Here is a 25,005-nt window from a genome sequence, read left to right as displayed (position 1 = left end):
AAACCCACTGAAATTACCATTCAGAAAGCAACATTTTTTTTTAAATAACAGTGAAAGAACAGAATTAAAGACTGCTAGCTGCAGCTCTCCAGAGAGTGAGGGGAGGCTAAGGGAGCACTCTCGGAGCGTCAGGAAGGAGGAAGGGGAATGACAACAGCAGAATTGTGGCTGCACAAACCGAACCGGACATGGGGTCTCAAAAACTGCTTGGGTGGGCTGTCATTGTGGTGTAGCGGGTAAAGCTGCCACTTGCCATGCTGCCATCCCATATGGGCACAGGTTCGAGTCCCAGCTGCTCCACTTCCGATCCAGCTCTCTGCTATGGCCTGGGAAAGCAGCAGAAGATGGCCCAAGTCCTTGGGCCCCTGCACTCATGTGGGAGACCTGGAAGAAGCTCCTGGATCCTGGCTTCCGATTGGCGCAGCTCCGGCTGTTGCCACCAATTGGGGAGTGAACCAGCAGATGGAAGACCTCTCTCTCTCTCTCTCTCTCTCTCTCTGCCTCTCCTCTCCCTGTGTAACTCTGACTTTCAAATAAATAAATAAATCTTTAAAAAAAAACCTGCTTGGAAAATCTGCTTCCTCTACCTAATTTTTCTGTGTGGATCCAAAGCCCTCTTTTTCGCCTGTGAGTTTTTAAGTGAAACAAACATTAGAACACTCTCTGGTACCGAGACAAAGGTACTGAAGACGGTGTAAAGGGAAGAGACCTCCACGGCGGGAGGTTGTCGGGATCCCATCTCCCTTGAAGTTGTCACATGCAAGGTCAGGTGTCACTCACTGAAGAAATCCCCCCCCCACACCTTCCCTCTTTGTCACTTTGCCATTGCACTGTCATCTCACAGCTACGCTTCTTAAGACACCTGCCCTCATCAACCCAGCCAATTTGCTTTCCCCTGACACAAGTCCATCAAAACTGATGTGCTCAAAATCATTTGCAATTTTGGCAAGAGCAGAGCGCGGCCCCGGTCCCAGGTGTCTCCGAGGAATCACAGGCGTCTTCCGTCAGCTTTCTCTGCTGTCGGGATTGCTCACAAGATTGGCTTTCTGAGTCACCCTCTCTCATGCCTTTTTCTTTCCTCCTCTTGACAACAGAGCTGAGTACATTGAAGCACAAATCCTCAACACACAGCACACCGGGGGCGGGGCGGGGCGGGGGGGGGGGAGTCATCCTCTGGCTGTCCCCTCACCCCTCCTGATGTCTCAGCGTTGACACACCGCTCCTGCTGGGGGAGTGACAGCACTGCCGGCCGCCGTTCCAAAAGCAAAGCACTCACCCACGCATGTCTTACCGAACATGCAGTGAGCGCTTAACAGGAGGCAAGCACTGTCCGACTTCCAGCCTGGCGCGGCCGTGCTAAACTCAACACACGCTCAGGCTTTGCGTTGTTCTTTCTGCTGGTAGCACTCGGGACTGAACTGCTTGACTTCGGTGTTTTGAGTCTTCTCTGTGTCACTGTGTGACGGTGCGCGGCTCTGCAGAGAACCATCTCCAGAGGAAGGAACGCTGCCTACGTGCAGGAATCCTATTTTGCTCAAACACTCCTTTTTTCATAGATTTATTTATTTATTTGAAAGGCAGAGTTACACACACACACACACACAGAGAGAGAGAGAGAGAGAGAGAGGTCTCCCATCTGCTGGTTCACTCCTCAAATGGCCGCAATGGCCGGAGCTGTGCCGATCCAAAGCCAGGAACCAGGAGCTTCTTCCAGGTCTCCTACTCAGGTTCAGGAGCCCAAGGACTTGGGGAAGAGGTATATGCATGAAGTGTGTTTGTGTGTATGTGTGCAAGTACAAAAGAGAGAGAAGAGGCGGGGAGAGGGGAAAGCAGAGGGAGGATGGGGAGGGAGAGAGAGGGAGAGAGAGGCAGAAAAGAAGGGGGCAGGTGTGGGAGGGAGGAGTGGCAGAGAGAGAAGATGGTGGGAAGTGAATGAGGGTGAAAAAACATGCCCTTTAGAATCAGGTGCTGAGTTTGGGTCTTCTCCCAGGCATACCTGGTGAGCTCTCCGAGCCTCCTGCTTGGACTAGGAGACCAGTGTCAGTCTTGCAGGATCATGGTACGCCACCAGTGAACGCTGCTTCGTGTTGCCCTCTGCTCTCCGTGTCGAAGAATCAGAGACTGGTTCTAGCTCTTTCCACTCCCTTGAGTTTTGGGCATGTCGTGTGACCGGTGTGGTTGGACATAAGGACCAGATGGACTCATGTCACCTCCAGGCTCAACGTTTGAGTTGCTGCCCTTCTCCATGGCAGCTGGTGGTGTCCAAGCAGGTGCCTGTCCCACTGGCTGGCCTCCGAGCCCCGGAGATCCTGAGTTCTCAGGGCTGAAAACATATCGTGATTGTTCATAGGGTTCAGTTGTGTGTCCCCATGGCACAGCCAAGTACCAGCTCCATCGAGGGCCTTCTACAGTAGCAGAGCTCAGGGGCTCACTGGGGCAGAAGCCACAGGCTGCTGCTGCTGCTCTTGCAGCGAGCGCGATTCTCTCTGGTTCTTCCACCTGTAGGGGAAGAGCGCAAGCTCTCTCATATCACCGCCTGTCCCGACATCCTCCTCTCCCTGAAGTCTCGGGGGGACTCGGTTCATGGAGGAGAGAACAGAGGTGATTTTCTAAGATCAGTGGGGTTCCACTGCAATTCCTTGGTTACTGGATGGAGGCAAGCTCCCGAGAGCCTGAGCCGATGCAAAAACATGGAAAAAACCACGGCGGTGGGCATCTCCCTCCTCATCCCACTGAGCTTGCAATAGAGCTGTCCTGACTCCTGTGTTGCCGAAGCCAGGGGCCGTCCCATCCGCTGGCACTGTAGACGAGTTAGGGTGGTCCTCATCACCAGATCCACAGAGGGACAACTGGAGCCCGAGAGCTGATGGCTGTCATGTCACTGATGCCACCTTCTAAAGTCTTCTCCCGTTGGCTGTGAATATCACCACGGCTAGCTATTCCTTTTTTGAGGGTGGCCACGAGCTAGGAGGAGAAGCACATTCAGGCAGAATTTTTTTTTTTTTTTTTTGGACAGGCAGAGTGGACAGTGAGAGAGAGTGACAGAGAGAAAGGTCTTCCTTTGCCGTTGGTTCACCCTCCAATGCCAATGGCCACTGTGGCCGGCGCACCGCGCTGATCTAAAGCCAGGAGCCAGGTGCTTCTCCTGGTCTCCCACGCGGGTGCAAGGCCCAAGCACTTGGGCCATCCTCCACTGTACTCCCGGGCCACAGCAGAGAGCTGGCCTGGAAGAGGAGCAACCAGGACAGAATCTGGCGCCCTGACTGGGACTAGAACCCGGTGTGCTGGCGCCACAGGCGGAGGATTAGCCTAGTGAGCCGCGGTGCCGGCCATCAGGCGGAATTCTCATTGCCCATTGTCTGCATTCACACGCACCAGCGTCCAGAGATCCAAGGAGCTGCTTTGGTGAACTGCAGAGAGATCAGCCCCCAACCACGGCCAATGGCCACCACACCCCCTCCTGCTGGTTCACACCTGCCACCCTCATCTTTCCAGGACAGAGCTTTTGTCGTGTGTCCTCCCTGCTCCCAGGCTCCTCCACCCTCTGCAAACTACAGACAACCTCCTGGGATCGGTTTGCTAAGGTCACCGCAACGCCGTGCCACGGACTGGGGGTGTCAACAACATTTATTGTCTTGGCGCCCTGGAGCCTGGAGGTCTGAGATCAAGGTGTTGGCAGGGTGGGTTCCTTCTGAGGCTGGGACAGGGCGGCTGCTCCAGGTGGCTCTCCTTGCTTCTGGAGGTTTCTAGTAATTCCTTGGCTGATGGATCCATCACGCTCGTGTCTGCCTTTCGATTTCACATTTCCATCTCAATGTCAAAACTCACCCCTCGGGGCCGGCGCCGTGGCTCACTTGGCTAATCCTCTGCCTGCAGTGCCGGCATCCCATATGGGAGCCGGGGTCTAGTCCCGGTTGCTCCTCTTCCAGTCTAGCTCTGCTGTGGCCCAGGAGGGCAGTGGAGGATGGCCCAAGTGCTTGGGCCCTGCACCCGCATATGAGACCAGGAGGAAACACTTGGCTCCTGGCTTCGGATTGGCACAGCGCTGGCCGTAGTGGCCATTTGAGGGGTGAACCAATGGAAGGAAGACCTTTCTCTCTGTCTCTCTCTCTCACTGTCTATAACTCTACCTGTCAAATAAAAAAAAAAAAAAGCCTCACTCCTTTTTATAAAGATGCCAATTGTATTGAATTGGCCTCCTCCCTACTCGCGCTGCAGACCTTATTCCCGATGGACTCTATTGACAAAGACCCTATTTCCAAATGAGGTCATAGTCTCAGATTCTGGGAATTCAGACTTCAACATATGTGTCTTAGAGAACATACACTTTAACCCACAGCACTCCCACAACTGAGCAGTTAAAGCACTCCACCATCTTGCCCAACCTCTGGGCACCACTGCACATTCCAAATTCCAATGCTCACTCCTCTCATGCCTACTCCGACCAGACCGCTCTCTATTCCCAAGTTGCCTGGGAAGTGCAGCCTTCCTTCTCACGTCTCTCCAGCCTTAAAGACCAGGCTAGGGGCAGAGGTTTGACACCGCAGTTAAGATGCTGCGTGGGATGCCCACATGCTGCAGGGGCTAGGCCACGTCCTCGCTCTTCCTTCTGATGCCAGCTTCCTGCTTCTGTGCCCTGTGGGAGCAGCGGGCGATGACTCCAGTCCTTGGGTCCCTACCACCCACATGGGAGATCCACATTGACTTCCAGGCTCTTGGCTTCAGCCTGTCCTAGTTTTCTGGCTGTTGTAGGCCTTTGGGAAGTGAACCAGTAGACAGAAGTTCTCCCTGTGTCTCTCTGTCTTTTGGATAAAATGAAAAGAAATAAACCTAAGCCATTTAAGGCCATGCTAAATCACTTTTATGGGGGTTTTCCTGGAGAGTGCCAGCCTGTGTGATGTACGTGCAAATATCAAAACCATTTTTGTCACATATGTGAAATTTTGGTATTATTCTGTCTTGTAGGGTAGATAGTACCAATCCTAGACCTGGTTAGCAGATACCAAAGGCCCCTGAACCCCATGGGGTGAGGCACCCACAAAGCCAAGGGAGCAAACCTGTGAAGACTGTAGCCACGTTCTAGACTATTCTCCATAGCCCAGTGGCTCTCAGCCACTTCCAAGACCTGCTTAGCCCATCCTCCCCAGGAATGACCTCACCCAAAGGGTCTGTACCCCAGGCTGGAGGGGTGGACAGGTACAGATAACACAACACAGAGCCAGCAGTGGAGACAGGAGGGGTATGGACTCTCCAGAGTTGGGGCTTGGCTTTTTCCATGTTGACACTTCCAGGGGAAGGGGCATTCTAGAACATTCTAGATTCTTCCCTGGCCTTCCAAGTCATGATGGGGGGAGGATACTGGAAAAGGTGGAAGGCTAGGGCACATTCTGTTTAGCAGTGTGTAAGCTTGATTCCCAGCTCTGAAGACCAGTTGTGCATGAGCTACCATGTGACTCTTGCCACGACCAGACAGGAGTCAGGCTTACTGACCACAATCCCTCCCACACCGTTTCCACTTGTCTATTTCAGCGTGGGCTCTTTTGAAGGTGAGTGGACACTGAGCTGGTCCGTCCTGACCCTGCAGTAGTATTGTTAGCTGTTCCTTTTTGGGTTGGCTCTCATTATACTCTCCTCTCCATTTCTGAAGTGGGAATAAGCCCCCTTGGGAGTGCACCATCATCCTAAGAAAAGACCTCGAATGAAGCAGTGGGGTAGGGATGGAGGATCAGTAAAACCCACCTTCAGGTTACCATGATGTCCTCCAAGGGAAGAGGAGGATGGGGAGATATGACGGGATAAGGGCTCTGGCCCCAGCCGGCACACCCTTGTGAGAATCACTTTCAATGCCTCCTCACTGTTTTCATGCCTTGCCCTTTCTCTTGTAGCCTCTTTTCCGCACAGAATGAAAATATGATGGCTGGGATCCAGCAGTCAGTATGGACCAGGAGGTAGCCTTGGGGTTGGAGGTCACTCACTCAGGGGTCATTAGCCTGCTGTTTCCCTGGGCAGGTGACATTCAGCCACCTGCTGATCTGATGGCCATGGGGGGTGGGCAAGCCTTGCAGAGCTCTCAGTGGCGAAGAAGGGGCCCCCAGCTCTCGCTGTCCTTGCGTGAGTAGAAGGGGAGAGATTTCTATCTGCCTTGGATCTATTTGGAGACTTTCACAGGTAGCTCTGATGCCTGCAAGTTCATGCAAAGAGCCTAAGCTGGCAGGCAGAAAGCACATCTGGATTTTTCCTTTCGGTCCGTGGGAAGGCAGCGTGGCTTTTCCTTCTTCCTGCTGTGCGGCTGCTTTCTCACGTGGGAGTCCCTGAACCTTCCTGGTGGCCACACCACATCCGGGTGCCGGCAGCGCAGCAGGGCCTCTGCCTGGGGGCTCCCCGCCCTCTTCCTCCCTCCCCTCTCTGGGACACAATGAATGAGTCCCTGTCTCCCTGTGATTAGCTTTATTTCCAAAAATACCCTTTTTAATCCTTGTCTCCGCCCCTTTAGTCTCCTTTGAAACCACTAGCAAATGCTTCAGCAAAACCTCTCTGCTGCTTCTCGCTCCGTTGCATCCAGGAATCAAACTACCACTGCTTTCCTGGTTGAAGTGGAAGACAGAGGGGCGAGGACTGTCAGGGCTGGAGTGTACCTTCTTTTATCTGTTGGGTACAAACTGTGTCTTGACCAGGCTCTCCACTCTGGCTCTGTGCTGCTTAAATGGCAAGTGAACTGATGGGGACACGGAGTCCAGGACGGCTTTGGGAGGAGAGTTTAATCGTTTTCCCAGTCAATAGCTAAGCAAAAGTTGTGATTGTTTTTTTGTGCTACATCCCACCTTTACGTACAAGGTTTTGAAATAGAAATCGAGTAAGGTGATGCAGAACTATCGATCGCGGGCGGAGTCCGGAGCCTCTAATCCAAGGCACCTTGGGGTGTCTGACATTGGACGCAAATATTCCAGGGTCAGCTTACAGCATTGCCGTTCGTTTTACTCCGTGTCCCAGAGAGATCGTAGTTGGCACACCTAGGACTCGTTTCCTTGTCTTCCTTAGCCACAGGACACAGCAATGAATTAGACACAGCAATGAATCCATCTATAAAAGCCCAGTTTCTCAGTCTGTCCCACAGGTAATGTGGTGAAGCCTACATTCTGGCCGATGCCGGCTGGGGCTTCCTGGAAGGTACCTTAAGAGAAGGATGACATTTGGTATGTTTCCCCTTACTCTTTCACCCACATCCTTCTTCCTGCCTGGAATGCAGGCATGAAGGCTGGGCTCCAGCAGTCATCCTGAGCCCCAAGGTGGCCTTGCCCTTAAAAGACACTAAGGATGGTGAAACAGAAATGCAGAGACTTCTGGGGACTTCTGGATGTGAGATACAGAGAACCCCGTCTCCTGTTTTGTGCAGAATTTGATCTGAGCTCCCACATTCCGCTGTGCTCAGAGCAAGAAACGCCACATTCTCTTTCTCACTCAACTAAACACGAGTGTCAAGTCCCACTGAGCCAAGTGGTGAGGAATCTGATCTCTGCCACACGCCAGGGATCCCATGCATACTCCTGGGACTCACACGGTGTCCAGAACGTGCGGCGAGAGCCTCCGATACTTGTCTCATCAGGATGGTTGCAAAGATGCCCAACACAGGGAGGCAGACACGTCCCAGAGAGTCTGGGCTTGGCTGACACTGGGGTCTTCGGCCAGACACGCAGAGAGGGGCAGGCACCAGCTACCAAGTCCCCAGGGAACCACCAGGCAGCCAAGTCTCTCCCTATGGGGTTCTGAGGGCTCCAACAACGACCCCCTACTAACCCCTGATCCCTCATGCTCACCTCCCCCTACATCCGGGGACAGCCCCTGCCTCCAGGCAGCCCCTCTGCCTCTACCTCTCACCCGCCCCCTCTGGGCGCTATCTGAGGGCAGTGGCCCTTGTCCATAGGTGGTCTCTTTGCTGGGGAAGAGTGGGCAGGGGGCAGGCATGGGTCCTGTGCCCACCGGTTCACTTTCCCTGGAGGAGCCCCCTCCCCTCTCCCAGATCCACACAGGTCTCTCTGACCACGGGGCCGGCGGCCAAGTCTTTTCCAGAATTTCCACCTCCTTGGCTTTTGGACACACCTGTTCTTGTTTGGACAGAAAGTGGGAGGGGCCTAAAAGCTAAAATCTGAGGACGTAGAAAGGCCAAGCCGGAAGGTGAGAGGGGCTATGGTGGGAGGCTGCGATCTTCATGTGGCCGACAAATGGCAGCCAGAAAGAATGGGCAGGTCCAGCTCCTTGACAGGTGTGGCATGAGAGCGCGACTCCAAAGTACTCGTTTGGATGAACCACGAATGCGTTCCGTTAAAACAATAATCGGTATAGATTTTTCCCTATTATAGCTGTATATAAAAATAGCCATGCCATATAAACTGGTCAGGTCTCTTACCATCCGAAATCAGGGACCACATAGAGATTGATGGTAGCAAGAGGGAGCTTCAAAAAGAGCGGAAATGAAAAGATAAATTGCTTTTGGTGCAAAAAAGAGTCTTTAAAATGTCCCTGGAGGGGTGGGCACTGTGGGCAGTGGGTTAAGCTGCCACTTGGACCCCTGCATCCAATAGCACAGTGCGTGGGATGGAGTCCCACCTCCACATCTCTCCAGCTTCCTGCTGAGGCACACCCTGGGTGGCAACAGCGATGGGCCACGGCCTTGGGTCCCTGCCACCCACGTGAGACACCGGGATGGAGCTCCTGGCTCCTGGCTTTGGCCTGGCTCAGCCCCGGCCATTTTGAGTAACTGGGCAGTGAACCAACAGATAGAAGATCTCTCTCCTTCCGCCCCCTCCCCGTGCATGTGCGTGTGTGTGTGTGTATGTGTATGTGTGTGTCCTATGCCTTTCAAATAACTAAAAATAAATAAACTTTCTAAAAAACTCATGGAAAATGAGTATCATGGAAAAGCTATGCATGCATTTGAAACAATTTTTGCAACAGAATAAACTTTGTTTAAAAATTATGTGTGTATGTGTGTGTGAGAGAGAGAGAGAGAGAGAGAGCGAGAGAGAGCGAGAGAGCCTCTCTGCTAGTTTGGTCCCCAGATGCCCACAATTATTGGGGTGGGGGTGCTGGATCTAGGCTGGAACCCAGAACTCAATCTGGCTCTCCCACATGGTAGGCAAGGACCCAACCACTTGGAATTGGGAGGAAGCTAGACTTGGGAACGGGAACCGGAAATAGAGCCCAGAAACTTGGACAAGGGACATGGGCATGGTCACCAGCGTCTAACCCTGAACTTGCCTTCTAATTTCAATTTCCCTTAAACTTTTTGGAATCCTCTCATACACTCACATTAGTCCTGATGGAATTCTAGCTCCAGCCACCAGTTTGAAATAAAGAAAGGTATTTTCCTTTCCAAATATTTTAAGTCACTGCTGAATTTAGTCTTGGGTTTCTCACTTTGAATGTATTTTTTTGTTTTAAAATAATTATGTATTTTATTTGAAAGAGTTAGAGAGAGAAAGAGAAAGAGAGAGAGAGAGGTTTTTTTTTTTTATTTTTAAAGCTTTATTCTATTTATTTGAAAAAGTTACAGAGAGAGGTAGAGACAGAAAGGTCTTCCATCCGCTGGTTCACTCCCCAGATGGCTGCGATGGCTAGAGCTGTGCCGATCCGAAGCCAGGAGCCAGGAGCCTCCTCCGGGTCTCCCATGTGGGTGCAGAGGCCCAAGGACTTGGGCCATCTTTACTGCTTTCCCAGGCCACAGCAGAGAGCTGGATCAAAGAGGAGCAGCTGGGACTAGAACCAGTGCTCATATGGGATGCTGGCGCTTCAGGCCAGGGTGTTAACCCGCTACACCACAGTGCCGGCCCTGAGAGTTTCTCCATCTGCTTGTTCACTCCCCAAATGGCTGCAACAGCTGGAGCTGGGCTGATCCGAAGCCAGGAGTCAAGAGCTCCTTCTACATCTCCCACATGGTTGCAGGGGCCCAAGCGCTTGGGCCATCCTCCACTGCTTTCCCAGGCGCGTTAGTAAGGAGCTGGATCCGAAGTGGAACAGCTGGGATGCAACCCCAGGAGGTGGCTTTACCTGCTAGGAATTTACCCACTTTGAATTTATAATCATTGTCATGCAATCAACAACATGCTTTTCAGAAAACCCCACCTCTATTTTCCCATCTGCAAAATGGGAGGCCTTGTTAGCACTGCCAATTTCATCAACATCCGTGCTGGGTAGAGGAGCAGCCTGCAGGGTCTGCCTGTGCTGTTGCTGCTACATAATGCCAGTGATTGTGTCTGGGTGTCTGGGAGGTCACCCTCGGGCAGGCTGGTTCTCTGGAACTTTCTGCCAGGTTCTTGTGCCTGCCCGGGGAGCAGGTTACTGGGTTCAGGCCTGTTTGGGTCTGCTTCAGGTAATGACAGTGTCACGGCATCTGGCGGGGTTGAACTCAGAGCTGGATCTTGGGCGTGCACCCTCTGATTCATTGGCTCCTCTGACTCACTCGCCTGCCTGGAGAGCCAAGAACCCAGTGTGCAACCTGAGCAAGGGGCCTCGCTCGCGGCGGGCCAGTCCGTCCCAGGGCCTTATTTTCCCAAGGTGCTGCCGGTGGCTACACCCTGCGGTGGAGACGGTGGAGACCTTGTGGAGAGGCGGTGCGAGGGGCGATTTCTGAGTCAACCGCTTCTTTGTTTCTTGGTGCAAAAAGAAACCAGTTGATGGGATGGGCTCCCTAACATGGTGCACCGGGGGGTTCCCAGAAGGGGCACAGATGATCAGACAGCCATCTCCAATGTGTGTTTTAGGAGAGAGAGAGAGAGAGAGAGAGAGAGAGAGAGAGAGAGAGAGAGAAGCATTCAAAGGGAACTCACTTGATCCCTGCAGACCCAGACAGCCTGGGCCCTGGGCTCCTGGCCAATGAGACAGGAGGCTTTGTGGGCCTGTGCTGCACCCAGAGTTGTCAGGAAACACCGCCTGCTCCCGATCCTCTGCAGACCTGCCATGTGCTGGCCTCTGAAAGCCAAGTTCGGGAGCCTGTTTAGCTGCAGCCCATGCTTCTCCACCCCGCCCTGTCTGATGGGGGCTGTGCCGAGGCCTCAATGCCCAGAAGGATGCTGGGACGGCAGGTGTGGGGGAGAGACGAGCAGATGTGGTGGTCCCCTGAGTGTGCGCAGGGACCAGGCTCCCGAGGGCAGGGCGGGATGCCTGCAGAAGGGGTAAGCAAGAGCACGCGGGGAAGTCCAGGCTGAGCTGGCCTGGCTGAGCCTGCACCACCACCCCTGCCCCTCCCCACCTCCACCACCCTGCCCTGCCATGCGCTGTCCAGGCGGCCTGAGCTAACCCAGGCCTGGCCTTTGATGACTTCGGGATGCAAATCCACCCACTGGCCATGGAGCTGGGAGGGGGGCTGAGGCCAAACACATGCCTCCACACGCGCTGGAGGCCGCCCCCTGGGGAGCAGGTGCACAGCAAGGTGGGCAGAGGCGTTAGGGAGTGAGAAGCATGGCCATCGCCTCTGTGTTAATATAGCTTATGTATGGGAAGTGACTGCGACTTATTTTTTAAGTAAAATATTCATTTATTCTTTGAAAAGCAGAGTTAGAGAGAGAGGGAGTTACCGTCTGTTCTTGGGCTCACTCCCCAATGGCCACAATGAATCCCAGAGCCTGAACTCCATCTGGGTCATGCAGTGTGGGTGGGCAGGGGCCATCTTCCACTGCTTTCCCAGGCACATCAGCAGGGAGCTGGATGGGAAAGGGAGCAGCCGGGATTTGAACCGCTGCCCACATGGGATGCTGGCACCACAGGTGGTGGCTTCACTGTGTGCAGCACAGCGCCAGCCCTGTGTGTTGTGATTTAACAGCCAAGTGTCCAAATCAGCTCACAAAAACCCCGACAATGTGACAAAGGGGCTCTCTGCATCCGGCCCTTTCGGCATCTTCCCCACTCCTCCTGGACCTAAGGAGTTCTTCAGGGCGCACCTCCACGTGCACCTGTCTCAGGGTTGGCCACAGGGCAAGTGAGGCCTGGACAGTCTTGCTGCCGAGAGTAACCTCCCAGCAGGGGCCTCCGTGTCCAGCTGCCATGCCCAGCTCCTGCTGCCTGCATCCGGGGACCTCCTGCTGCCTGCATCCGGGGACTTCCCGCGCCTGCTTGTGCTGGCCCCATGCCTCCCGCCGCTCTCCTCTCCTGGAAACAAGCAGTGCCCCCTGCAGGCCAGGCCATGCTCCGGGGGCTCCTGACCGTGCCCACGGCAGGCAAGGCTGGGGCAGGGGGGGGGTTGCAGTAGTGGTGTGTGTGTGTGTGAATGAATGTCTTCCTGAACATAGGTTTTGGTCTGTTTGCAGGTGTTGATAGCACAGTTATCAAGCTATCAAGAACAGAGGCTTATTTGGGCTCAAGGTTCTGACCCAAGGTCAAGGCCAGCATCCGGTGGAGGCCTTCTTGCTGGCAGAGTGCCAGGGCAGAGCAGGCACTGTGCAGCGGGACAGGGAGCTGTGTCTGGGTCTCTGCTAGTAGTTCCTTCTTCTTGTAGCCAGGAACCAATCAGGGGGTCCCCCTGGTGACCTCCCGACCGCCACCGACAGCACCTCCCCCCAAATAGCACAGTTGGATTAACTTTGCCCCTTCTTGGTATTGTGTAATGGGGATGAAATCTCAACACCTGAACCTTCAAATCACACCAGCAGTGTGTGTGTGTGTGTGACAGAGTGTGTAGTGGTGTGTGATTGTGTATACCTGAGTGCATGTGTGTGTGAGGGCTGTGCCTGTGTTAGGGTGTGTGTAGAGGTATGTGGGGGGTGTGTGACTATGTATATGTGACTGTTCTGGTGTGGGTAGTGGTGTGTGTGTTTGTGTGATTGTGTACATGTGAGTGTATGTGAGGGCTGTGCCTGTGTTAGGGTGTGTGTAGATGTATATTGTGTGTGTGACTATGTACATGTGTGTGTGAGGACTGTGACTGTTAGGGCATGGGTCGTGGTGTGTGTGTTATAAGTGTGTGATTGTGTATATGTGAGGGCTGTGACAGGGTGTGTGTAGTGGTGTGTGATTGTGTGTACCTGAGTGCATATGGGTGTGAGGGCTGTGCCTGTGTTAGGGTGTGTGTAGAGGTATGTGGGGTGTGTGTGACTATGTATATGTGACTGTGTTCGGGTGTGGGTAGTGGTGTGTGTGTTTGTGTGATTGTGTACATGTGAGTGCGTGTGAGGGCTGTGACTGTGTCAGGGTATGGGTAGTGGTGTGTGTTGTAAGTGTGTGATTGTGTCTATGTGAGGGCTGTGACTCTTGTGTGTGTAGAGGTGTGTGTGGTGTGTGTGTGAGCGTGTGATTGTGTATCTGTGAGTGCATGAGTGTATGTGAGGGCTGTGACTTGTGTCACAGTGGGGTGTGTGTGTGTGACTGTATATATGTGAGTGTGAGGGCTGTGACTTGTGTCACAGTGGGGTGTGTGTGGGTGTGGGTGTGTGACTGTATATATGTGAGTGTGAGGGCTGTGACTTGTGTCACAGTGGGGTGTGTGTGGGTGTGGGTGTGTGACTGTATATATGTGAGTGTGAGGGCTGTGACTTGTGTCACAGTGGGGTGTGTGTGGGTGTGGGTGTGTGACTGTATATATGTGAGTGTGAGGGCTGTGACTTGTGTCACAGTGGGGTGTGTGTGTGTGTGGGTGTGTGACTCTATATATGTGAGTGTGAGGGCTGTGACCTAGGGTATGTGCAGAGGTGTGTGAGTGTGAGTGTGAGTGTGTGCCTGTGTGTGTCCTGGCACCTCTCCCTCCTGTCTCACACACCGGCCACAGTTGCTGTGGAGATGCCAGTGAAGATGGCCTGGTCCCCTGGGAGAAGCAGGAGCTCTGCCCCCCGCCCCCGCCCTGGACAGCACTGGCGGAGGTGGGAGTGGGGATTCCTGCCCCTGGGCCACCTATGGCCCCCATAACCTGGGCCCAGAGCTTCCTCCTTGGGCTCTCAGGCCCTTCCGGAACCAGCTTCCTAAACTCATTGTGTAAATGCGTTTCCTGCTGCAGTCAGCTCGGGAGAGGTGGGCTGCTGGCAGCTGCAGGCCGTGTGGGGGCAGATGAGGTGGAGTCACTGGGGGCTTGTTGCTAAGAGACAAGAGACGGCAAAGGCAAGGCTGCGCCAGACTCCCCCCCAGATCTGCATATGGGGCCAGCGCCGCAGCCAGGGCAGTGCCGGAGAGGGTACACACATACGATCCAAGATCCACGGAATCTGCAGAGCCCACGGCACCAAGTTCCATGGAGCAAGCGAGGAGTGCTGAGCTGATGGGAAAGGCCCTGGGTGTCCCACGGCCCAGACGACACCCCTGACTCAGGCCACCTCAGGGGCACGGAAGCCGCACCGCGGCCAGCGGGGCAGAAGCCCAGCCAAGCACTGCACACATGGGCAGCCCCTCTTCTGAGCCACCGAGGCCTGATCTCGGAGCAGGGGCCTGGGCATCTGCATCCTTACAGCCACTGCAGGGGCGCCTTGCCCACCAGCTTGAGAAGCCCTGTGGTATGCAGGGAGTCCAGTCGCGGTGCTGTAACACAGGGTTTGCTTTCGTGTGTGTTCCGCATCTGGCTTCCACGGCACGCGCGTGGAATAATAAGCAGACTCCAGGGAGCTCTCCGGCCTTGTGGACCAGGGGAGGCCTGGCAGGGGCTGGCAGGCCCCTGGGGGACCAGGGCTGGATGTCCTCAGCCTCCTCTGCCCCTGGGGGCTCACGTGGGCCGCCTGCCTGCGGAAACATCCCTGCGATCCCCGTGCACTGGGCCTCGTCCAGAATCAATGAGGACGAACTGGTGTCCCCTGCGAGAGCCATTCTGTTGGCAGAGAGGACACTCGTCAGAGGTGCGTTGGCACCCGTGGACATCGTGTGTTTTGCCTCCCGATGGAAAGGAACAGACAGGGCAGGACGGACAGATCTGGCAGGGGCAGCGATGTCACTCCAGACCCAAACAGGCTGTTTCTGGAGCCCTCAGACGCAGGACGGTTGTGACTTCCAGGGACAGTGTGGCCCTCCCCCTGTCTGCAAATGTCCCCACTGTCCAGAGGCCACCTGCATGCTTGACCGGTCCTTGGCCAGCAAAATTGCTCACGGGGAGAAAACACATGTGCGGGTTTCATGCCCACTTCACAGATGGTAAAACAAAGGCAGGGTCATTGAGGACTCTGCGGTGTGAATACTGCTGTGCTTCTAACTACCTCCCTTTCAGCAAGGGGCTCCCTTGGCCCCTGAACTCGGGCAGGTGTTTGAAGGCCGGGGGCATAGATGGTGGTGCCGAGTGTGCCGAGTGGTGCTCCCACTGTGTTGAGGAGGGGGCCTGGAGGGAGCCCCAACATCCCCAAGGTGTAGCCACGAAGGGATGCTGTCCTCGGCCCTCACCACAGGCCAACTGTTGGGGTCACCTGATCTTAGACTTGGCGCCCCCAAAGCCCTGAGCCAGAACCAAACACTGCTGTTTGTAAGCAGGGCCGCCTCGAGGGCTTGGTTCGAGTGACGCAAAGCAGACCCACACGGCCCTCTGTGGACCACGTCCTCTCCTCTCTGCTGGTTCTCAATTATTTTGGGTCCTGTTTCATCTCTTTCTTTTTTTTAAAAGACTTATTTATTTGTTTGAAAGGCAGAGTTACAGAGCGAGAGATTTTCCACCTGCTGGTTCACTCCCTAAATGGCCACAATGACCAGGGCTGGGCCAGGTCAGTCAGGAGCCAGGAACTCTCTCTTGGTCTCCCTGATGGGTGGTAGAGGTTCAAACACTTGGGCCATCTTCTGCTGCTTTCCCAGGTGCATTAGCAGGGAGCTGGATTGGAAGTGGAGCAGCCGGGACTCGAACTGGCGCCCATATGGGATGCTGGTGTCACAGGTGGCAGCTTCACCCATTATACCACAATGCTGGTTACCTCTACTTCATTTCTGCTTTTACACTGTCTACTGCTTCTGACCAGCATCTCTGGATGCTACAGGGGTCTCTCAAGGTGTTCCCAGCTGTGAGGACAGCCCACGTCCCCAGGAGGTCTCACCCTTCCTCGGGCATGTCCATCACACAGAGGGCTCCTGTGTTATCCTCACAAGAATGAGTTTGCATTATCTCTATTTTATTTATTATTTTTAAAAAGATGTATTTATTTATTTGAAAGGCAGAGTGACAGAGAGAAGGAGACACACACACACACACACAGATCCTCCATCTGCTGGTTCACGTCCCAAATGACCGCAATGGCCAGGACTGGGCCAGGCTGAAGTAAGGAGCCTGCAACTGTATCCATGTCTCTGTCATGTGGAACCCAGGCACTTGGGCCATCCTCCAGTGCTTTCCCAGGTGCACTAGCAGGGAGCTGGATTACAAGTGGAACCGCTGGGACTCGAACCGACATTCATATGGATGTCGGTGCTGCTGGTGGAGCTTGGGTGGGTTAATCTGCCTTGCACAGGAAAACAGTGGTGCCCTTAACTCGAGGCCTGAGTTTCTGGTCCTGGCTTCAGAATGGCTCAGCCCTGGCTGTTGCCAGCATTTGGAGAGTGGACCAGCACATGGGCAGGTGCTCTCTCTCTCTCTCTCTCTCTCTCTCTCTCTCTCTGTCACCTTGCCTTTATTCTAAAGGCAAATGAATTTTTTTTTTTCGAAGTGAGTTTGATTTCCTTGGTTTGCTGCCCTGTGTGACCCCTCCCCTCTCCGTCCTCCCCCACTGCTGCCCCCCTCACACTCACTCCTATGATGCGATGCCATCTGCCACAAGGCCCTGGCCAGAGCCCAAGCCAGCACCATGCCCTTGAACCTCCAGAATGGTGAGATAAGTAGATTTCTCTTCTCTAGAAAGTATCCAGCCGCGGGTAATTTATGAAGGCAACAAAAAACGGACAAGGACACCCACCCTTCTGCGTGCACTGCCCCTGGCGTGCAGAGGCGGGTCCACCCTATAGCTCCCCAAAGCCCATCATTCAGGGTTTTAATGGGGGTTCCAGCCCACTGGCATGGTAGCTTCTGGTGCATGTTTGGCCGCTAGTGACCAGCTCCATCTCCTGCCTCTCTCCCATGCTCGGGGTGTGGCTGAGACTCCCACCTCGCTATCCCCATGGTTGCCCCCCAGCGCCCTCCGAAGACCACCTGGGGCCCAGCCAGCAGTTAGGCGTCTCATTAGCGCACAGGAGACGGTAGCTGCCCAGGTTTCGGGGTTCTGTGCCAGGAGCCCAGGACAGAGATCAAGTGCATCTTAATTAATTATGCCTGGCACGGGGTCCAAAGGCACCCGGGGAAGCAAATGAGCAGGCAGCAATTCCTGCTCCACCCCAGCACCAGGCTGGGAAGCTGGGGTGAGGCTTGCGCTATGAGTGCATGAAAAACATTTGCGTGGTGTGCATGCATGTGTGGCGTGTGTACCCTATGTGCATGTGCCGTGTGTGTCTTTATGAGGTGTGTATTTATGCATCCCATGTGTGTGTGGTGTGTATGGGATGTCTGGAGTGTGTGCGTGTGTATGTAATGTGTGTGGGGCCTGTGTGTTTGTGCTAGGCGTATTTGTGTATATGAGATATGCACATAGACGTTTATTTTTGTGGTGAGTGGGGTGTGAGGTATGTTTATGTGTGTGGAGCGTATGTGTACGTGTGTGTGGCCTTTGTATAAATGTGTGGTGTGTACGAAGTGTGTGTATATATTGGGTGTGTGTGTGGTGTGTGTGTGTGTAGCCTTTGTATAAATGTGTGGTGTGTACGAAGCGTGTGTATATATTGGGTGTGTGTGTGGTATGTGTGTGGCCTTTGTATAAATGTGTGGTGTGTACGAAGCGTGTGTATATATTGGGTGTGTGTGTGGAGTACGTGTTTGCATGTGTGGTGTGTATGTGTTTATTTGTGTGGTGTGTGGTAGGTACATTCTATTCCTGGGTGTGTGTTACATGTGTGTATGTGTGTGCATACACGGGGTGTGTGCAGTTCCATTTGTGGTGCATGTAGATGTGGTGTGCATTTGTTTGTTGTGTGTATGTGTGTGTGGTGGGTATTTGTGTATGGTGTGTGGACACATGTGGATGTGCGTCCCGTGGATGTGTGTGTGTGTGCACCTGGCCGGTAGTGAGTGTGAGTTTCCTTGCTGTGCAGCCTCCACGGTCTCAGCTGATGTGCAGCTCAGCACCCATCCCGGCAGAGCGTTGGAGCCCCCGTCCTGCCACACTCCTGTGACATGGGCACAGCACACACAGACCAGCACTGGAGCACTGATAACAGCTCAGTGCGGTTGAGTAGGAAGAGATGAGTGTAGAATTTCTTTCCTTGGATTTTAACAAAACTAATCTGATTTCAAGTTTGTGCATATTCACTTTCAGCCATGGCTGCTTCTAACAACGGGTCCCCATATTTGTATTTGCAGTTTGCTCCCACACGCAGCCACAAGTCGGCCCACGCAACCCTGGGATCCCCCTGCTGGCTGCGCCCAGTGGCATGGAGGGCCCTCGCCATGTCCCTTCCTGGAGAAGCTGAGAGCTAAGGTGGATGGCGAGGGTGTCAGGCAATTGCGAGGGAGTGACGGACCGGGCCATGTGCAGGGATGGCCTGGCTCTGGGTGCGACGTGGGCCTTTTTCGGGGAATCGGTACCAGAGGCACAGGCTTGAGGTACTCCATGCAGGTTCAGGTTTTCACAGTCATAGCATTAATTAGTACTTGTCACTCTTCAGAACGGCATCAGGAGGTACAGGGCGCTGTGGGACAGAAGCTCTCATGGTGCTCCCGACGAGTGGCAGCACGCGTACACGCACTCCGGGGTACACGCATGTGTCATGGATGTTCACCGTGCACCATGTCCGTGTCTGATGAGGGAGCTTACTTGCTTACAAAGCATATCACTCCTCGCCCCGCCCCCACCAAAGCACAACAAGGCCCCCTGGTGTGCAAACACTTGGGTGCCTGGTGGGGTGACAAGGAGAGGGAGGGGGGGCTCGCACACACTCAGCCCTGTGGTTACCTGGAGGAGGGGACGTGGGGCGGACTGGCGCAGGTGGCAAGGTTCTCTCGTGGGTTCGGAGGTGACGGCACCTTTGTTTACATGTCTGCGGTGAGCGTCACGCCTGCTCGATTTGGCTTCGTGTGCTTGCTTGTCGGATGTTTCATAGTAAAGTTAAATACATTTGCAAGCAAGTCGAAGAGAACACGGAAAATGGAATTCGAAGGGGGGGGGTAGTTTGGTGTAAAAACTGCTGAAATTCATAGTTTTTTCATAATACACATTTCCATGAAATGTACATGCACATGAGGGTATGTGTGGATTTCCAGGTTGTGGTTTTTTTTTTTTTTTTTTTTGCATCCAAATCCACTTCTCTTTGAAGGCCATTTCCCGCTGGCCCCTCGCAGTGGCCTCGTGTGTGAGTGTGCAGGAGTGAGTGTATGAGGGCACGTGTGTACGTCCACACACGCGGAGACGCTCCAAGCACACGCGGTCTCTTCCAGCTGCGTGGGCGGAAGCTGGCGCTGCTGGGGCCTGCAGGATAACCGGTCTGTCCAGCGGCTTCCAGGCTGTGCCCTGCTTGTTCTTTGATGCTGGGTTGGTGCCGCAGGGGCTGGAACTGGTGCCTGTGCCCGAGTTGCAAAGGGAACTGGGGTGACGCTGGCCCAGGGCCCGAGCTGTCCTCCCTGGCCCTCACTCTACGAGCTAGGGAGCAGGTCCCCGCGGGAAGCAGCTCTGAAAAGCTTCTGACCCAGAAAATCAGGGTGAACAGCGGTTGTGCACTGCCCTGCTGACAGCGGCTGATTCCTGGGAGGCACACAGGAGCTGGCAGAGGGACAGCCTCCCCAGGCGCCCCCCCCCCCCCCCCCCCGGGCAGAAGGCACTCCTCGCCGGGGAGGCACCCTGCAGGGCAGGCGCAGGGCCCACACACGGCTCTGCAGCCACTTCCAGTCAAGGCCTGGGTCACGGAAACCACACGGCGCCTTCCTGTAGGTCGGTATCCACGGTTCTCAGAAGCACACTTTCACTTTCCGGGCCTGGTGGCCGAGGGGTGGGGGAGCAGCTAGCTGTGTGTGTGGGGCCAGGGAGATAGCCCACCTGGTCTTCTGCAAGTAGAAGTCCTTGCTGGTCGCACAGTCGCACGGGGATCAGGGCTGGGTGTCAGATCCCCAGGGGGGAAGACAGAGGGGCACACGTGGCACACCTGGGGGTGTCAGGATCCCCACCGCACAGCTGAAAGTCACCCCCGGGACCTGGCCAGCAGCAGAGAGCCAGGCTCTCCTCTCTCCCTGCCGGATCCTCTACCAACGGAGCTGCCAAGGCCACTGCTGGGCACTGGCGGCTCACAGAGGCCTGTTTGGATTCGTTTCCGAAGGAGAAGTGAATGACACGCTTGTTGTTGTAATCAGTCACAATATTTACAAGTTCGTTCCTTTGAATTCTTTGGTGGAGGGGCTGGTTTATTTTGTCTGCAGTCCTGAAGGTGAGTAACTGTAGGCTGTTTCCCCGTCGCTACAGCCAGATGTTTGTTTGCTTTGGATTTCAGAAGCAAGAGAAGGGAGCTGGCTTCCTCGAGATGCCTGTTACTTCGGCGACGGTGCGTGCACTATCTTATTTAATCACTCGACACGAGGGTGTTCGCAAAAAGAAGAGGGCTGGATGGTGGGTCTGCATGTCTCTCTGCAGATAAAAAGTAATGTCTTGCTTGATTTGTGGTTCAGTCAGGACAGTTACGGGGCAATGCAATTTATGGGTAAGCTCCAAACCTTTTAGCCGGCATCACGTCTGGCTTTGGGAACGTCAAGTGTCCTGTGTGGAAGAAAAATGCAGAGAGCAAATTCCTATGTACAGAATCAGCGAATGGTCAACGTTTTTTTCCTATGAATACTACTTTATCTTTCAGGTTGGAATCCACTGCCCCACATTACACTTTGAGTTACTCTATGAAGGTTTGTTGATGTCAATATCAGGAACTCAAAGAATTGCCTGCCGCAGGAAACTTGACCCCCAAAACACATCATGCTACAACAGCCACTTGGCCACGGGCCAGAGCAGCTTCCTGGAACACGCTTGCTCAAAAACAGGGAGAGACGTCAGCTTGACCTCTGCTTTGTGCGCAGGAAAGCTGACCTTCAACCAGCGAACCTCAGCCCCAGCGCCCCTCCCTCTTGTCATAGTCTCGCCTGTCGTCAGGCCCTGGGCCAGCCAGAGAGGCTGGGCGCAACGCCTGGCTCCTGCTGCCCGGGCCGCGCGGGGACGCGGACTGCTCGTTCTGCCTGGAGACCTGCTGAGTTTCGTTCTGAACAACGGCTCTGCCAAAGTAAACCGAGACAGAGAGTTAAAGAAATAACAAAATGACAAAACAGCTCCTTTTTCTGTACAGGACTCAAGATTCATGGTGAGAAGGAGCCATTTAATTTCAAAACCAAGGCTCTGGAGCCAGTGTTGTGGCACAGTGGGAAAAGCTGCTGCCAGCGACACAGGCATCCCGTACGGGTGCTGGTTCACGTCCCAGCTAAGCCACTTCTGATCCAGCTCCCTGCTCATGACCTGGGAAGAGCAGTGGAAGATGGCCCAAGTGCTTGGGCCCCTGCCACCCACGTGGGAGACCTGGATGCAGCTTCTGGCTCCCAGCTTCTGCCCGCCCCACTGACCATCTGTGGAGTGAACCAGCAGGTGGAAGCTCTCATTCTCTCCCCCACCCTCTGTAACTCTTTCAAAAATAATAATTCTTTCAAGAACAAACAAGCTGCCATTGGTGTTGATATTAACGCAGTACCAGTGACGATAACACGGGTAGGATTCCGGAGGAAGTCAGGCAGCTCTGTCCTTGACTGGCCTGGGTAGAGGTCTCTAACCGAGCAGAAGCCCCCTGGTGGCAGGGGCGCTGGGCACGTGCTGAGCTGCCTGGCTGACACCGGGGTGCCGGGAGTCACCCACTCGGTGGTTAGCCAATGCCGTGAGCACGCGGGGCTGCTGCCGGGATGTCTCCAGCGGGCCAGGCCGTCTGGTTCTTGCTGCCAAAAAGGCTGCCCCCCTAGGCTTTTCCCTGTCCGTCTTCAAGCGGCAGACGCCACGGGTGAGAATCCATGTGCTGCCTCTTGGCGGCTTTGCCCAGGGATCGCTCAACGCCTACGCAGAAACAGCTCACACATTCTTTTTCTGGAATAAAACTTCTCCATCAGGAACCGTAATGTAGCCCAAACGCTGGCGGTGGTGGGAAAGACAAAAATACCGCCGGGATCCCAAGACAGGCGGAACTGCGGTTCCCACCATTGATTTGGGTCCAGACTCAGGCCCCCGAGCCACACCCTGGCGGCTTGGCTCCAGATGCGCATGCGCTCCTGGCAGGGTGTGCGGAGAATGCCAAGTGCCTAAATGCTCAGCGATTTTGTCCCAGGCTCTGTTCCCAGCATCTGGGTCGCGGATGCCAGAGAAGAGCGCAGGGCGCGCGCAGAGGGGGCTGGCGGTCATGGTCGGGAGGCTGGGACCTGGTGTTTATTCCCCACGTGCTAGGGACATCGTAACCGTGGGCATCTGGGCAAAGGCCTGGGTCCCTGGGGCCCACTCAGAATGAACGCTTGGTGCAGGGACCCTGTCGAATCCTGCGGGGGTATCTCTCTGCTGCGGCGGCAGGAGCAGTAACAAAACGCATTCATCACGAGCTTCACCCTGCGGCCTGACAAAGCACCGTGTGTGTGTGTGTGTGTGTGTGCAAACCGCACCTCGCAGCTGCAGGCCCTTTGCAAACGCCTGCTTGCAACAGGTGCGCTGTTTGAAGGCCCCGCCCCCAGAACCTGGACTGACAGGGGGTCCAGCTGCGCCGTGGTCTTTAGCTGGCGGGTTTTGAGCCTGCACACGGGTATCCCTCAGGGAGACACGGCGCCTTAGAAACCCTATCCTACCCCCAAAAAAAGACAGTCATAATTTTCCTTTTGCTGAAGGCTGCAAATGCCAGAGAGAGTGAGAGTGAGCGAGCGAGAGAGATCAGAAGAGGATTGGGGCCATTTGCCCCAGCTTTAAGACCCAAATGCCAAACCACCCCGGCCAGCGCGTGCACGGCTGGCATTCCAGGAATTTCCACGCTAACAGTCCAAGTGTCGGAGGCCTTTGACTAGAAAAACGTGTCTTCATCCCAGTTGGCAGAGTTTGCGTAACAAAACACGAAATGGCAAATAGGGGACGGCTTTTTGTGTCGTGCTTGGCATAGGAGTGTAGCAGCCCAAACCCGTCCACAGGGAAGTTGCCAGACAAATGTTCTCCCAAGAAAAATACTGTGGGCAGTTTCTATTCTGGGAGAGACTTTTGGTGAACAAAACCGGCATTTGGGAGCAATGCATCAGCGCGCTGGGGAGATGGGGGCGGGGAGATCGTTTCGATGGCACAGAGGAGGTGGTTTGTAACTTTTCCACCAGCTCAACGTCTACATTCTCGCGCAAGGGCTTGGGGCCACTGTGACTGGCTCTTAGGCTCCTTGACAACGGAGTGGCTGTGCAGCTCAAGTTATGCATTTTTCTTCTGCAGATGTAAAAATGACCCATATTCATAGAAATCCAAGAAAGCTCAGCAAGGGATTTGACAACACACATGACTGATACCTAACCTCCCAATCTAAAAATAACGACTCTACTTATTTTGGGGTGTTGGCTCCTCTCAGAAGAGAGACTCAGGAAGCAAGGGGTACACCCAAGAAGCTGGGGTCCCATCTGAGCTGGGGAGACCGTCTAGGTCAGGAGGAGCCGGCCGTACACTGCACAAGCAGCCAATGCTGGAAGAGCCTGTGTTTATCAAAGGAGCCCGGGAAAAGCCATAAGGAACATGTGGAGGTGGGCATTTGGTGCAGAGGGTAAGACACTGCTTGGGAAGCCCCCATCATATCAGGGTGTCTGGGCTCCAGTCTTGTCTTTGCTTCTGATTTCAGCACCCTGGGAGGCAACAGGTAAAGACTCAAGTCCTTGGGTCCCCACCACCTATGTGGGAGACCCAGATGGAGTTCTCTATTCCTGGCTTCAGCCTGGCCCGGCTCCAGGTGTTGCGGAAATTTGGATAGTAAACCATTAGATGCAAGATCTCCCTCTCTCTCCCTCTGTCTCCTCTCTCTCTCTCTCTGCTTAAAAAAAATTAAATGAGTAGGCAAAAAAGTAGAACTTGCCTGAGTAGGTGGATCTGATCTCCCAGGAGCTGGGGCTGGAATCTCAGAGTCTCTGTCTCCCCAGAGACCACCTCCCCTTTGGAGCTCAAAGCTTCCAGAGTTCCCCAAAACCATGCAGCCAGAGGGATGCAGAAGGGTGTGTGTGCTGGCAGATGAAGACAGAAGGCAGGAAAGGCAGGAGAGCTGGAGAAGGGACAGAGATGGCTGTGTCCACCCCAAGGGCAGCAGGCAGGCAGGGCTTCCAGCTCAAGACCTGTCTCTGCCTGCACCCGTCAGAGGCTCCCATGCTCACACAAGAGGAGCACCACACTGGGCCACTGACTGGACAGGTCTATCACCTACACAAGCGAAGGTGCAAGCAGTATCCTGTGGCCTTATTTACTTCTGAAGGACATGCGTGTCCTAGTTCTGAGATGCACCTCAGCCAGTACTGGATGTCTCTGCATGTGCTGCCTTCCATTCTTGGGCAGAGCAGAGTGTCTGGGGGCTCCCAGTCCTGAGAACATACTGGGCACCCTAGTACTCCTGACTCTGCACCCTCAGGGGGTTGAAGTCCTCCTCCAGGGATACTGTTGTTCAGTCCCAGAAAAGAGCCCTAATAAATGATGGCAGACGTGATGCTTCGTTCACTCTGGGCTTCATCCTGTAGGACTGACAGCTTTGCTTCCTTCTTCATGGCAGCTTTGTGCTGAGACCTAGCTGCCATCCCAGCCATCATTCCATGGGAAGAAGTTTAAGCCTCACAGAGAGGCCACGTGTGTGTGCTCCCTTTCCCGTCCCCAGCTGAGCACCCAGGAGACTGCAGGCATCAGCTGGCAGGTCTGTGATTCACTCATGCAGACATCCCAATCCCAGCAAGCCCAGACACCTGCAGTGTCAGCGGATGCAACATGGAGCAGAAGAACCGCCCAGCTGAGCCCAGCTGGCCCACAGACTCACGAGTGGCTTTTGTTGGAGGGT

At 54.5% G+C, this 25,005-nt stretch overlaps 1 long non-coding RNA gene across 1 annotated transcript; it reads left to right on the top strand.

Annotated features, from left to right (window-relative positions):
* Window positions 1–19,808: 19,808 nt before the first annotated feature.
* LOC133771367 (uncharacterized) lies at window positions 19,809–21,602 on the top strand. The gene is made up of 3 exons (XR_009867566.1): window positions 19,809–19,886; window positions 20,440–20,586; window positions 20,797–21,602. It is a non-coding gene; the product is annotated as an uncharacterized LOC133771367 (long non-coding RNA).
* The last annotated feature ends 3,403 nt before the right edge of the window (window positions 21,603–25,005 follow it).

This window comes from Lepus europaeus, chromosome 12 (genome assembly GCF_033115175.1).
Source record: "Lepus europaeus isolate LE1 chromosome 12, mLepTim1.pri, whole genome shotgun sequence".
Taxonomy (NCBI): Eukaryota; Metazoa; Chordata; class Mammalia; order Lagomorpha; family Leporidae; genus Lepus; species Lepus europaeus.
This window is presented reverse-complemented; position numbering and strand designations above follow the sequence as displayed.